We start from the raw sequence: 14,608 nt of genomic DNA, 5'->3' as shown, positions 1-14,608 counted from the left end.
GGGGGGAAGAGAGGTGGTGGTGATGGTGGAGGGCACTTGAGGGGAAGAGCACTGGGTGTTGTATGGAAAACAATTTGACAATAAAATATTATGAAAAAAAAGAATTTTCCATCTGACTTTATTTTCAAATACACTTTCTTTTTTAAAAAAAACCAATACACTTTCTGTAAGGATGACAAATATCAGTATTAGGAAATCCAATTATACAAAAAATACTACATCTAGTCTGAGGTAGATATATTTATTTTTTGGTAACATACATTAAGTGGCACTAATTACACAGTAACTATAAGGTAACTAACATGAAACCACAGAACTGTAACTCTGCCACAGCTGCATGGACTTGGACCTTTCTGGATGAGCACATTTTCAAAAAACTGGATGCCCATCACAGAGTAATGCCAATATAATCTGTTAAGGAGTAAAGCTCTGAAGTAGTGACTCACCAGAGTACCTTGCAGCTGACAGATGACAGGTAGGACATGTTAGTTATAAAGTAGTTACAGCGTAATTCACAAAAGTTACTAACTGTTTCACTTTCTAGAAAGAAGCAAGAAGTTAAGAAATTCCTTGAATTAGCGCCTGGTGTGTCAGGTGGGAGTGCAGAGGAAGGCTGTTAAAGAGCGGTGTCAGAAGGACCCCAGGGGTCAGGTGGGTTGGACATCATTAATAATCATGGTTGGCTTCTACATGGTAGCAAGATGACTTCTGATTTGTAATCTTAGGTAAATTATAGATAAATGAAAAAGGCCAGTAATCATACACTAAGATTAATAAATAGCACTTCAAAATTAACCACATGAGGGCTGTGCTTGCAGCAGGGTTTCACAAGACAAGGCACCCAGATTTTTTCTTCCCACATCTGGCTTGGAGAGCAGCTCTTGTGGCCATTTCTAAAACCTCCCTCACTCCGTCTTTGGTCTTTGCTGAACACTCCATGTACCCAAAAGCACCAATCCTGTTCGCCATATCTCTGCCTTCTTCTGGTTTCACTGGCTTCATCTTGGCCAGCTCGCGCCTTGTGTGCTCATCATTCCGAAGATCCTTCTTGTTCCCAACCAGGATGATGGGCATGTTGGGACAGAAGTGCTTGACTTCCGGAGTCCATTTTTCTGGGATGTTTTCTAAACTATCAGGGCTGTCCATGGAGAAACACATCAGTATAATATCAGTGTCCGGATAGGAGAGAGGTCTCAAATGGTCATAATCTTCCTGCTCAGCTGTATCCCACAACGCCAGCTCTACCTGCTTTCCATCCACTACAATATCTGCCACATAGTTTTCAAACACTGTGGGCACATACACCTTTGGGAACTGGTCCTTGCTAAAGACGATGAGCAAGCAAGTCTTGCCACAGGCTCCATCACCAACAATCACCAATTTCTTCGGATGTCAGCCATGCTTACAAATGTGCTGCAAGACCCACTGCCTGTGTGCCAGAAGTTCTACAAGCGCCTTGAACTTCTCAGATGAAAGGCACTCAGGCGACGACTCGCAATCCGACCTCTCCACGCCAAGGACGCCTGTCCGTGAGTCGCAAGCTCAGAGACTACAGTGGGTGGGCGGGGCTCAAAATAAATGATTCTTGAAATAAATGTCTTGGCGATCAAAAGCTTAATGCCAAGCACTTATGCTATAGTACTCCATTCTCAGAACTTCATTCTGCCAGAATAACAATATGGTTTAAAAAAATTTTTTTTAAGTTTATTTTTGAGAGAGAGAAAGAGACAGAGAGAGTGAGTGGGGGAGGGACAAAGAGAAAGAATCCCAAGCAGGCTCTGCATTTTCAGTACAGAACCTGATGTGGGGCTCAAACTCAAAAACTGTGAGATCATGACCTGAGCCAAAAAGAAGTGTTGAATTTTTAACTGACTGACCCATCCAGGTGCCTCACAAGATGTTTTGATTATAGACTTTATCTGTAGAGATAAGTACCCCTTTCTCACTCCACCACACCCCAACCCAACCCTTAGGGCAAACATTCGCATCCAGTTGGCAGAGAATAATCACTTAGAGTAGCCAATTGGCTGAACTGAAATGGAGTGAAACTATTAACAATTTTTTAAATGTTTATTTTTGAGAGAGAAGGAACAGACAGAGCACAAGCAGGGGAGGGGCAGAGAGAGAAGGAGACACAGAATCCGAAGCAGGCTCCAGGCTCTGAGCGGTCAGCATAGAGACTAACATGGGGCTCCAACTCATGAACCCTGAGACCATGACCTGAGCTGAAGTTGGATGCTCAACCAACTGAGCGACCCAAGACACCCCTGATATGGACTGAAACTATTACTTCTACTTCAAAATGTGAATAATTTATTTTACTCTCATTGGTAATAACAGGGTCAAGACACAGAATTTTTTACCCCACCTAACTCAAGAAGAGACTAAGCAATTATTGCTGCTTAATTGGCATGACTTGTCCCAGAATGTGGTTATCATTTAAGTCTTTATTTGAATCTATAGCATATCTTCTTTCATCTCTTCTGATGATCCTTTAAAAATTTTTTTTTTATTTTTGAGAGAGAGATAGAGTACAAGTAGAAGAGGGGCAGAGAAAGAGGGAGACACAGAATCTGAAGCAGGCTCCAGGCTCTGAGCTGTCAGCACAGAGCCTAACATGGGGCTCAAACCCACGAACTGTGAGATCATGACCTGAGCCAAAGTTGGATGCTTAACTGACTGAGCCATCCAGGCGCCCCTCTTCTGATGAGACTTTAATTCAAGCTAATTAGTCTAACATGAATGATTGTACAACCAAACAAACTTCACTTATTTCAGCGGTGATTAATCATCCTACAAAAAAACCTGTACTCTCTCATCCCAATAGTTGTCTGAGAGGGGTTTATGTTTCTCAGCTGCTCTTGTATCTAAGTGGGTTTAGAAGATAGGTTCTTGCCAGCAGAATGTGAGGGGGAATAAATTTGGCCTATTTCTCATTTTGGTAGCTTTATGCAGATGAGCACAGCCAGATGTTCCAACATCTTGGAAGCTAGATATTGAAGGTGGCAGAGCCATGAAATAAAAAGAGTTTGAGTTCTTGAACAAAACTCTGAAGAGAGAAACTGATCAGGAATGCACATATTAGATTTTACAAAAGGAAGAAGTAAACTTCTACTGTGTCTGAACATTCTAAATTTTAACTTAATTTTTACACCTAAATCTGTATTGTGCTTCAGCTGTAATATCTGACTTGTAACATCTTGTTACTTATTCAGTTATCAAATATTTACAGAGAACTTACTACACACACACACACACACACACACACACACACACACACACTCCCATCATGTACCTACCTAGGTAGATAACATTTGCAGAGAAGTTATTGTGCCATGCACTAAGGATACTTGAAAAAAGAAGATACTCTCAGTTTCAATAACAATTAATTTTGTTTTCTAGAAATTTTTCATGAGCTGTTAATTTCTCTTTTTCTGTCTTTTTATTCATTTTTTGTTTATCAATAGCAAGTTTCCAAGGCCCTGTCCTCTTTATAATCTATCCTTTTGCTCAATTATCACCTCTATTAAGGAGTTCTAAAGCCATTTTTCTGTCCGTGTCCTTTTTCTGTGTTCTAATTTTCCTTTGCAATTATTTACAGAGCATCTTTACTTGCATATCGGCCATCATCTTAAGTTCAATGTGGAGGCAATATAGAATTATGATTAATAGCATAATAAAAAAGTTTAAATTTTGATTAAAGTTAAATTTTCTATAACAAAATGACAATTCATTGAACAAATATTAAAGTGTCTTGTTTCTATCAATCATTCCTTCTTTATAAGGAAATGCAAAATGCATGCCAACTGAGTTTTAGTCAAAGTTAATTTATGTGTTTCTTTTACATATATAAACTAACAATGAACTACACACTCTAAGAAGAGTTGTAGTAGCTATAGCAAGTCAAATACTTTTACCTTCACCTTTTATTCTGACACAACAACTTCACATACCTCGTCACCAAGGAAACATTTATAAAAGTGTCTTTTGGGGCACCTGGGTGGCTCAGTTGGTTAAGTGTCCAACTCTTGGTTTTGGTTCATGTCATGATTTCATGGTTTGTGAGTTTGAGCCTTACTAGTACTCCCTGCTGACAGTGTGGAGCCTGCCTGGGATTCTCTGTCTCCTTTTTTCTCTGCCTTTCCCCTGCTCACCCTCTCTCTCTTTCTCAAAATAAGTGAACAGACTTAAAAGAGTGCTTGTCGGGGCACCTGGGTGGCTCAGTTGGTTAAGTGGCCCACTTCAGCTCAGGTCATGATCTGACGGTTTGTGGGTTTGAGCCCTGTATCTGATAGCTCAGAGCCTGGAGCCTGCTTCAGATTCTATGTCTCCCTCTCTCTCTGCTTCTCTCTCAACATTAAATAAACATTAAATTTTTTTAAAAAGTGCTTGTTAATTTTAATCTCTTCCCAACTTCTGTGTGGAATGAGAGGACAGAGCCAAGGGTGTGAGCTTGAAAACACCCATCCTAGCTTGTTGGAAGAGTTATCAGGAGTTCTATTTGCATATAATTTCCAGAAGATTATGTGAAAGCGAAAGACTGGACATATTGAAACCTGGCAGGCTTTGTCTCTACTGACCCTATACTAAGACCCGTAAGTGATACAATAGTAAAGTCACCCCTTCATATCTATAGTAATGTCATGACTACATTGATGGAAAAGAGTCAAGCCACTCAAGCCTTTGGGGATATTCTGGTTGGGGATCAATGAGAGGTAATTTTAGACATAGCAATGAAACATCACTAAAATTAACCTCTGGCTCCATCCCAGGGACTCATTGCCAGATTCCTAGAGAAAAGCATGGTGAGGCAAACTAAAAAGAGTTAAATAAAGATGGCATATCATCACAGGCATGTTGGAAACAGACAACACAAGGCATCTGGATTTTAGATTTTATCTATTTCATGTTTTTCTTTGAAGTATAGCAGAGGAGAAACTGGTACTATAGCAATGGGAGTATGACAGGAAGGGCTTGTGTGGTTAGGAAGGTTGGCAGCAAATTTAGAGGTACAAGGTGATAATTGGGATACATTTTTTAAAAAGTGTGTATGAATCTATCTTCTGAGAAATTTTATAGGTGCCTTCATAATGCCTTCTTCCCTCCTTCCCTTCCTTCCTTCTTTTCATTTCTTATTCTTTCCTTTCCTTTCATCTCTCCATCTTTTTAATAATATATATTAAGTACACATGTACTAGACACTGTGTTAGGTATTAACAATACAAAATCATGGCCTTCAAGGACCTTATTTTTTATTGTGGGAGTTAAAAAGTAAATAAGTTACAGAATAATAGGGGGAATGCTAGGATAAGTGGATTCATAGTCTGCATGAGAACCCAGAAGCAAATCACCTGACATGGATGGAGGAGTTGAGGAAAAATTCTTAAAGGTTGGAGGCACTACACTGACTCCTAAGGCCAAGCTGATTAGAGGAAGAGTGGATGTGCAAGGACAATCCAGGTAGAAATATCAAATAGATTTAATAATGGCTAGAGTTGGAATACCGTGAGTTAGTAAACTATCTGTTTTGCTGATATTGCAAAAAGCCATCTAAACAACAACAACAACTGCTTCAAGGTTGAGTTCATCATCTATTTATTATTGTAGAATTAGCGTCTCACTAGTGCTTAAAAACACTGATATGAAATAGAGTTTGAATATTTAAATTGTCCAGAGCTGAGGTTTTGTAAGGGAAAGAACAATCGAAGGAAAACAGGTATAGAGAAACTCAGGGTAATGAGGAAATCAGAGGGTTCAGGCTAGATAGAGAAGGAAACAAAGTCAGATTCCTACGATTAATCTATTCTCCTTGTCACTACTTTTCCTCAGCTAATAGAAATATAGAAGCTATTTGATTTATTTTTTTTTTCACTAAACATCCATGAAGTGCTGATTTTACATCAGGATAAGAGCAAGGACCTAGGAATGCCAAAATGAAATCAGAAATTACCCTTTCCTCAAAAGTTTTACAATTTAATGAAAAGAGACATGTGTTTAAACAAAGTGAACTAAGGGACTAGGATGTGCTGTCTTTTCTTGGTTCTGGCGAAGAGGATGCAAGCCTTGTGGCTGGGCTGAGGGGATGGAAGATCATAGAGAAGGAGGCTGAATAAGCAGAGCTCCTATTCTTGCCCTCTAACCTTTTAACTAGGGCTACCCAGGTTTCTTTTTCTTTTTTTTTTTAATGTTTATTTATTTATTTTGAGAGAGAGAGAGAGAGAGAGAGAGAGAGAATCCCAAGCAGGGTCCACACTGTCAGCACAGAGCCTGACACAGGGTTTGAACTCATGAACCATGAGATCATGACCTAAACTGAATTCAAGAGTCTGATGCTTAACCCACAGAGCCACCCAGGTGCCCTGGGGATTTTCTTTGTAAGGAAAAAGCGTAGAGTGAATATTGTTGGGCAATTAGCAGAACCTGCTTCACCCAGATAAGAATAAATGAGTAAAAAGCAAATGGTTTGGTGAATGTGTGCACAAAGAAACAGAAAAACAGTCCTTTAGAAGTCGTGAATGAGAAGGGAGACATTTGCAGATTGACTGTGTTTCTGGGGGCTGTGCAGAGACAGAGACAACTACTGTTTTGTTCCTACCTCCATCATCTTTGATTGAATGGTGTTTTGTTTTCATTCAGATTAGTAAGTATCTTTATCTCTGGCCATTTACAAATAAATCAATGAGCTGGGAGGTAAAAAAAATATAAAGATTCTTGATTTCTATCTTCCTTTAAAATGTTTAGGGAGATGTCATGAATTTTCTTGAAATGAGAAGAACCCTTCCCCTATCTGGCAGTCACTGCCATTGATGGTGGGGGTAGCAGGGGGTGGCACAATGACTAAAATCTTGAGATGCAGAGCCAGCTGTAAGAGGTTACTGTATTGGGCAGTATTACAGAGAAGCAGAGGGCCACTGAGGTTGCTTAAGGAATGAGTTTTTCTGTCAGGTGGTTGCTAAGGTCTTGCCTGGTTAAAAGATAGGAAGTAGGCATCTTATGAGAGCTCATATCTTGTTTGTTGACTGTGGAACAACCCTTTGGAAAGGAATTTTTAAATCAAGCTTGAATGGCCATGTATAAAAATATCTAGATTTCTACCTACAGCACTGAATGAAACACAGACCTAAAGCACAAAGGTATTTTTTAAAGGGATATGTAATTGTCATTCTCTTTCAATTAAGATTGAATATCATTTTAATTTCAATAATAATTGTTTAAAGAGCTGGTTATTTTATTCTAGAAATGAAGTACTACCACTTCCCCCACCCTAACACAAATTCTGAAATAATAGGAAGTACTGACCATTGACAATCTCTATGGGGAACACACAGCCTTTTAATGATATAGATAATTAAAAATCCTGTGTCTATTTAGGTGATTATGCCTAATTGTCTATGAGGATAAAAAATGAGAGAAAAAAGATCAATTTTTTAGGCAGAAACACATATATATGTGTTTAAGAATTCGTCCATTAGTATGACAGAAGACACAAGTTATGTGATAAATGCAAAGTGATTTTCTTCATAGTAGTAAGAACAGTGTTCTGACAAACCCTCTTTTTCTGTGGGTGGCAGACTCTCCAAAGACATCTTATTTTAACTATCATTTTGGGTTACATTTAACTATTAAAACAGTCTTATCCTAGTTTTGAAATGTAGTCCTGCTTATTTTACAAACTACTGTCTCATATTTAATTCAAAATGCTTTCTGGTCCAAGCCCAGGTAGACTTCTGGTGTTAGCTCCTTGGACTAGAGGGTCCTTCTCACACCCTCCTCCTCATTTTCTGAATGTGCAATCTTTAGTCTGGGAGCAGGGAGGAAATGAAAGAAGATATTTCCTTGTAAAACTGTGTGTAGTGAGTTGGCTGTTGGTGATAGTAAGGTTGCTATCTCATTTTCATCTACTATTGATGAATCTCTAACATTTGTTAGAGTTCACTCCTCATAAATCTCTGCAGTTTATTCTAGACACCTTTCATTCACTTCCCTTTACCTTAGTCAGTTTATCACACAGCCTCTTGCTGCAGAAGCTCTCAGGCCCAGCAGTGGTCCATATATAGCATAGTTGTATCTGAAGTTGACATTGCCAGGTAGACCACTGAATCCTTGGTATTACCCATGCCAAATGGAGGTAGTGTTGACACCCTCCTGCGATCCCCATTTCTCATTCCATGTCTTCCCTTATCCTTTGACCCTATCCCAGTAGAACTAGTAGGCCAAATAGTCCCTTTAAATGAATTGGAAAATTTACCCATTTCCTTAAGAAATATATCTCTGTGCCAGGTATCATACTTTGACTTTGGAACATGGGTTATATGTCAGTCTTTGTCTGCAGTCTCAGGTAGATTGTGCTAACAAGAGCACAATCTCTACAGTCGCACATGGCAGTCCAACTTTCAGTGTGCAGCTTGCTAGACAAGTCGCTTAGCAGTCTCAAGATGTAGTAAGATGCCCCTCACCAACAAGGTTAATTGAGTGAGAACTGGTAGAGTACCAACAAACTTACAGTAATATGCCTGAATTCCTTGCTCCTCCCACAGGGGGAAAAGGATGAAAGACACTCTGCATTATGCCTAAAGGCAATCTTGCAGACCCCTTTTTATAGCTCTAAATACATTCTATTACTTCCCTGGTCATCACTTTTTTTGGGGTCTAAATGGCAAAGGTCTCCAAACCAGTTCTCTTCCTTGGCTACTGAGACCATGGAGTCATGTGACTTCTTTAAAGTTGTCCCTATATCAGTGCTTCTCTTGGAGCAGTTTTGACCCCCCTGGGGACATTTGGCAATGTCTGGAAACTTTTTCATTTGTCACAACTGGGAGGGAGGTGCTAATCTCATCTAGTGGGTGGAAGACAGGATGCTGGTAAACCCTGCAATGCACAGGAGAGTACCCTCCAACCCCCAACAAAGAATAATCCTGCTCCAAATATCAATAGTGCTGAGGGCGAGAGACCCTGCCCTCAAATTCTGGGCATACTGTTCCTCAAATTGCTGGGGGTCTGGAAATGACCTTACCCAAACCTCTCCCAGCAAGGGACCAGTGAGCTAAGTTCTTGCTTCATTTTTACTAAAGTACAACTCTAGACAAACCTTTGTCTCAATTCCTTCTATCAAATGTAATGAAAGTATCTGTTGTACTGCTTTTATAAGGTGGTGATGAAAATTAAATAATAGATATGAATATTCTTTAAAAACTTTTCAAAAAGCCACAAAATTCATTACTGATGCCATGCTCAGAGCTTTCCAGACACAAAAACATTCTAGCTGACTACAGCTGAATTACTCTCTGCTTTATCCCCTTGCTTAACTGTAACATCAAACAATCCATTTTAGAAATATATCACTTGTTTAAACACAGGATACGTTCTTTAGATGAGAGAATTTGCTTGGAGTGATTGTCTTTGGTATTTATCTTTTCCTACACTCTATTACTTCCCTTGTCATCACTTTTTTTTGGTTCATGTTGACATAGTATATTATCTACTTCCCTGAAAAAATTAAAGGTAGGCTAGCTTATGAATTAGTAACATCATCTAAAATGCCATCATTTTTGATCAGAATCTGAACTGAATCTGTGTGATTTTGAACTTGACATAAGCGAAGTAAATTGACCTTGGGAATGTGCAATCATTAACGGTCATTTGACAGAAACACCATTAAATAGGATGGAACATTCTCAAAAGTCTATGTACATATGAAAATGGTTCTATAGAGCCCATCAAAATAGTGCTGAAGGTAATGTGAATGGGGCCCAATGTAAACTTATTATCAGTGGTTGGCCTTTTTACTAAAATGGTATGGTATCTTAGAGTGAGTCTTTAGTCAGCAACCCACTTGTAAAAATTCTTCTTAAGAATTAAGAGCGATAAACTGGAAAATGATATTAAAAATATGCATCAAAAACGTATTATATCCTGAAAAGAGCAAAATGGATAAAAGCTTTCAGTTTGTTCCTTTTGGAGCCTTGTATAAAAGGTGTCTTGGTCATGTCAGGCTGTCACATAGACCCAGTTGTAGATAAAACATGTTAGTTCTAGGGAAAGAGGTAGCACAGTTGAAAGAAAATTCTCCATGTCCTATTTGATGACTGCATGATCATACAGAAATGAGATTTCTGGCATTCCCTGTGTTTCTCTGGAATCCTAGAAAGGAATCTTAATCAGATGTCGTTATTATCTTGTTTCTTAGTTAGGATTATGATACTAGCTATGGTTATGTCTAAATACATTATTTCCTTTAAGGGGTTAGTGCTTCATCATTGGATCTTCCTTGTACTCAGCTCTATAAATTGTACATTACCATTCTCCCGTTTGCTCAATCCTGCTGTATAGAAACAAGGAGAACATGGTGCTTTAAATATTATTCTTGATTTTGCTCGGGAAAGAAGAGCCAAGATTTCATGGCATATCTGGGGTACAAATAAGCATGTAAGGAATGAGAATTGAATACGGGTAAATGTCCTTTGATTTTTTCACCCATATTTGTGCATTGGCTTTCATTTCTGTCACTTCTGTTAATAAAACACCTTTTTGATACTATTTCAAAATACTACAGATTGGGCAGGGAAGAAGAGGTGGTAGACTGGCTTCTACATTTGTAAATTGTGACTTGAGTCCTTCTTGCAGTACACAGAGTGCAGGTAGCATGCGTCACAGCCCAGGTATCCTTAATAGGCACAAAATCAATTAAGCAATTGCTGAGTTTGCTTTATGGCAGTAGTGTAGTTGCTGAAACAGTGTAACAAAGCATGCCCAAACAACTGCCAGAATTTAAATTGCTACTTACTTCAGATTGACAGATAGTATTACTGATGAAACATAAGGGCTTCAGCTCACCACAGTGGTTCACAGGACTTTATGGCACGTTTCTGCCTTGGTCTAGACCATGCCTGACCCAATTCTGGTGTTCAGTGAGCATTAAATAATACCAATACTGTCAAGTGCTTCTTATTTCTCACCCGGGAACATTTATAATTCTGTGCTTCATGTACTTTCTAATTCTTCATGCTCAATGATGGGAATGAAAATTAATTACTCTGGGAATGTGAATGTCGCCTTGACAAATCATTCCCATTCTATTAAATAAAGTTTTCATTGGTGAAACTAGGAGGTCCCTGGATTCTTTTCTCTTGGCCTATTCCCCTATTCTTCCTTCTTTTGCCCTAAGATTTTTTTAGAAATGCCAAAACTGAAAGAGAATAATTGCCTTTTAATTTAGGTTTGGGATTTAGATATGATTTATTTTAAAACCTTCCTAAGTGTGGCATTTAAGTCTACTTGAAATTCCCAATTCTCTATTCCTGCAGCTCAGCCAAATGTGTCGTTTTGATTTCTGAGCTGCACATTCCCGGGAGCATGGGTCTCATTTGTCTGAAAAAGAGAGATGTAAGCTCATTTGAAGTTTTAGTTGACTTATAATTCTTCTTTGACCTCTGCTACTAATAGCTGGCAGAGAATAAAACCAGACATGTCAATCACTGTCTAGATTTTATAAACTATTGACTGTTTCTTGAAGGATTGTAATGTTTATTTTATTGGCCTGTTGTTCCATAGTAGGAGATTTACAGGGTGTCAAGAGAATGAAAACCATGGCTAGCTGCATTATCCAGATCTGCTGGCAACATAGTCATTGAAATTAATAATTATCAGTTAAATATAAATGTGCAGAAATTGCAGCAAGGAAAGATTCAAAAGCATTTTAAACCCCGGGTCCTTTTTGGCATTGTCATATTTAATACTCTATAAACATTGAAGTAATGAGTTTTCCTGATTTTTGTTTAGCTGAACATTTCCTCTAAGTAAGTTTGTTTAAATTCAACGAACTACCAAAGGAAGACTCTACAAGTCACTACCTAATTGTGTTGTCATCCAGGAGGGCTTACCCTTTTTTCTACTTTACCCCCACTAATGCTTTAAAGATTTCCAGCTCTTGGCAGACTGCCACATTCTCCACACAGTCCCTACCATAATTACTGGTGATTTCTAAAACTCCAGCCTCTCAGTTTTTGAACTTCTCTCCTTCAGTGATTTTGTCCTACCTCCTGCCATAGACATTCATTCCACTGTCTGTACCCTAGATGAGCAGTTCTCAATGTATTGTCCAGGGGTCCCTGAGGTGCCCAGGACACTTTCTGCCCATGGCTTCAAAACTACTTTCACAATATTGCTAAGATGTTACTTACCTTTTTTATGCTCATTCTCTCATGAATATACAGTGTTTTCCAGAAGCTATGTGACATGCGCTATCACAATAGATTGAGTAGAGCAGTATGAGAATCCAGCTCTCTTCTCTTCATACATATGACATATGTGATATATACAGTTCATACATCTTTTAGATTTCCTTTGTTTTTACCTAATGTCCCTTTTCTGTCCCAAGATAGAACATGACTCCTTAGGCTTTCCAGAGTTTGACACAATTTTCCTTGTTTTCTTAGACTTTCTTTGTTTTTGATGATCCTGACAGGTTTGAGGAGTACTGATCTGATGTTTTATAGAATGTTCCCAAGCTTTTAAAGTGTGCAGATATGAATTTTTATAAGTAGTACAAATTATATTATATTACTCTTTTATAACAAGTGCATGTAACTGTAGAAACATTGAAAAACAGTCATTTTAAACAACTTTCTTCTCATCAATCTTCAAAATATTTGTAATTGCTCATTATTAAAACTTTTTTGAAATTGTTGCTCGGTGGCATACTCCCAGGTGCTACGTGTCCATGCAAAGGTTAGCAAATTTCGAACATGTGTCTTCTATTAGAAAAAAAAAATGCACCTCCCATCTTTAAGTTCAACAATTCTTTTCAAGACTTTGATGCAAGACAACACATATAACCGTGGGCCGTGCCACTGATTCTCTTGCTTACCCCTGATCTCATTGCTGAGGTCCTGTGAGAACGCCACTGTATTTTAAAGATCTTTTTAAAAATGAACTGCACAGTGACTTCCTGCAGTACCTTGTGTACTTCTAGATTTTATTTTGCTGACATTGCTTGCTTGTGAACAATGAAGTGAATGGATTAAAAGTGTGACCCTATCTCTGTAATTTTTCCTCATAATCTTTTCTTTACTCTAGCCCAAATAGTTGTTCTATTAATGATGTCATGTAAACTTTATGGGAAAAACTACTAATTAAAAAAATTAAAGATCTTATTTTCTATCAACAATGTGTTTTACAATACATTTTTAAATTCTACAATGCATAGAAAGTTAGTTTGTTTTCAGAAAACTAGTTTTGATGTCTTTTATTTTTAAATAGAATCTAGCAAGTACAGTATACTAACTCATATTAGAAATGAGAAACTTTACACTTCCATTGAAATTTAGAGAAAACATACCATCATGTATAGATTCCTAGTTCTTATTTTTTCCAGATTTCAGGTGCATGTTCTATAAATTTTCTAAAGCTCCTATTTACTTATACAGGAAGGCATATTATTTTGTCTCCATATCCTCTGTGTGTGTGTGTGTGTGTGTGTGTGTGTGTGTGTGTGTGTCTTTAGTTGATTTCTACCAAGGAATAAAAGAATAAGGGTGACTTTTAAACATGACTGAAAAAATTATGGATGTCTGTCTTCATGCTGGGAGTGTTAAATTTTAATATGTCTTGATAGTTGTGATGACTTCATACCATCATTAAAATCTCAATAAATAAAATCTCAATAAACAAAACCTATATATAAGATTTATTGTTAATAGTGGTAGATATAAATCCATATTTCAAATAAACTTCTTGATAATTTTAAACATTATTAAACATGTTTACTAATTTTGAGAGAGAGAGAAAGAGAGAAAATAAGCAGGGAAGGGACAGAGAGAGAGGGAGAGAGAGAATCCCAAGCAGCATCCACACTGAGTGCAGAGCTCAGCATGGGGCTCAAACTCATGAACCGTGAGATTGTGACCTGAGCTGAAATCAAGAGTCGGATGCTTAACCAACTGAGCCACTCAGGTGCCCTGATAATTTTAAAGATTTGGTCTACTTGTTAGGTATGACTATGTCATCACAGTTTTCTAGGGCTGATGGAAGAAGGGTAAGGCTTTGTATTGTTTTTCTCTTGGGTTTGCATGATTCTTGTGTCAATCTGTTGCTTTTTTACCTGAAAAAATTTGACCCATTAATTTGTGAAGACTTACTTGATTAAAACTAGATAATATGATCTATAATCTACCTAACCATTTACATTCATGCTGGAAGGTGTTTCATTACTCTGAAAGTAAGGTGATGGCCTCTCCTCCCCCCAAAATTTATGTCTGCCCAGAAGCCCAGAAGAAGGGTCTTTATACATGTAATTGAGGTTATCTTGGATTAGATGGACTCTAAATTCAATATTGGGTATCTTATAAGAGACAGAAAGAAGAGACCCAGGGAAGAAGACCATAGGAATCAGAAGCTCAGATTGGGGTAAAATATCTACAAGTCAAGGAATGTCAAGCCTTTCCAGTCAAGAATTTCACCAAAAGGTGAAAGAGGGAAAGAAGGATTCTCTCCTAGATATACTTTGACACCGTTATTTTGGACTCCAGAACTCTGAAAGAATAAATTTCTGTTGTTTTAAACTACCAATTCTGTGGTAATGGTTATGAAAGTCCTAGGAGACAAATACGGG

The 14,608-nt window shown here is 38.0% G+C and overlaps 1 pseudogene; it reads right to left on the bottom strand.

Moving 5' to 3' along the window:
- Window positions 1–95: 95 nt before the first annotated feature.
- On the bottom strand, window positions 96–3,627 carry LOC115301635 (annotated as a pseudogene).
- Between the last annotated feature and the right edge of the window lie 10,981 nt (window positions 3,628–14,608).

The sequence above is a fragment of the Suricata suricatta genome, chromosome 1 (assembly GCF_006229205.1).
Source record: "Suricata suricatta isolate VVHF042 chromosome 1, meerkat_22Aug2017_6uvM2_HiC, whole genome shotgun sequence".
NCBI lineage: Eukaryota > Metazoa > Chordata > Mammalia > Carnivora > Herpestidae > Suricata > Suricata suricatta.
This window is presented reverse-complemented; position numbering and strand designations above follow the sequence as displayed.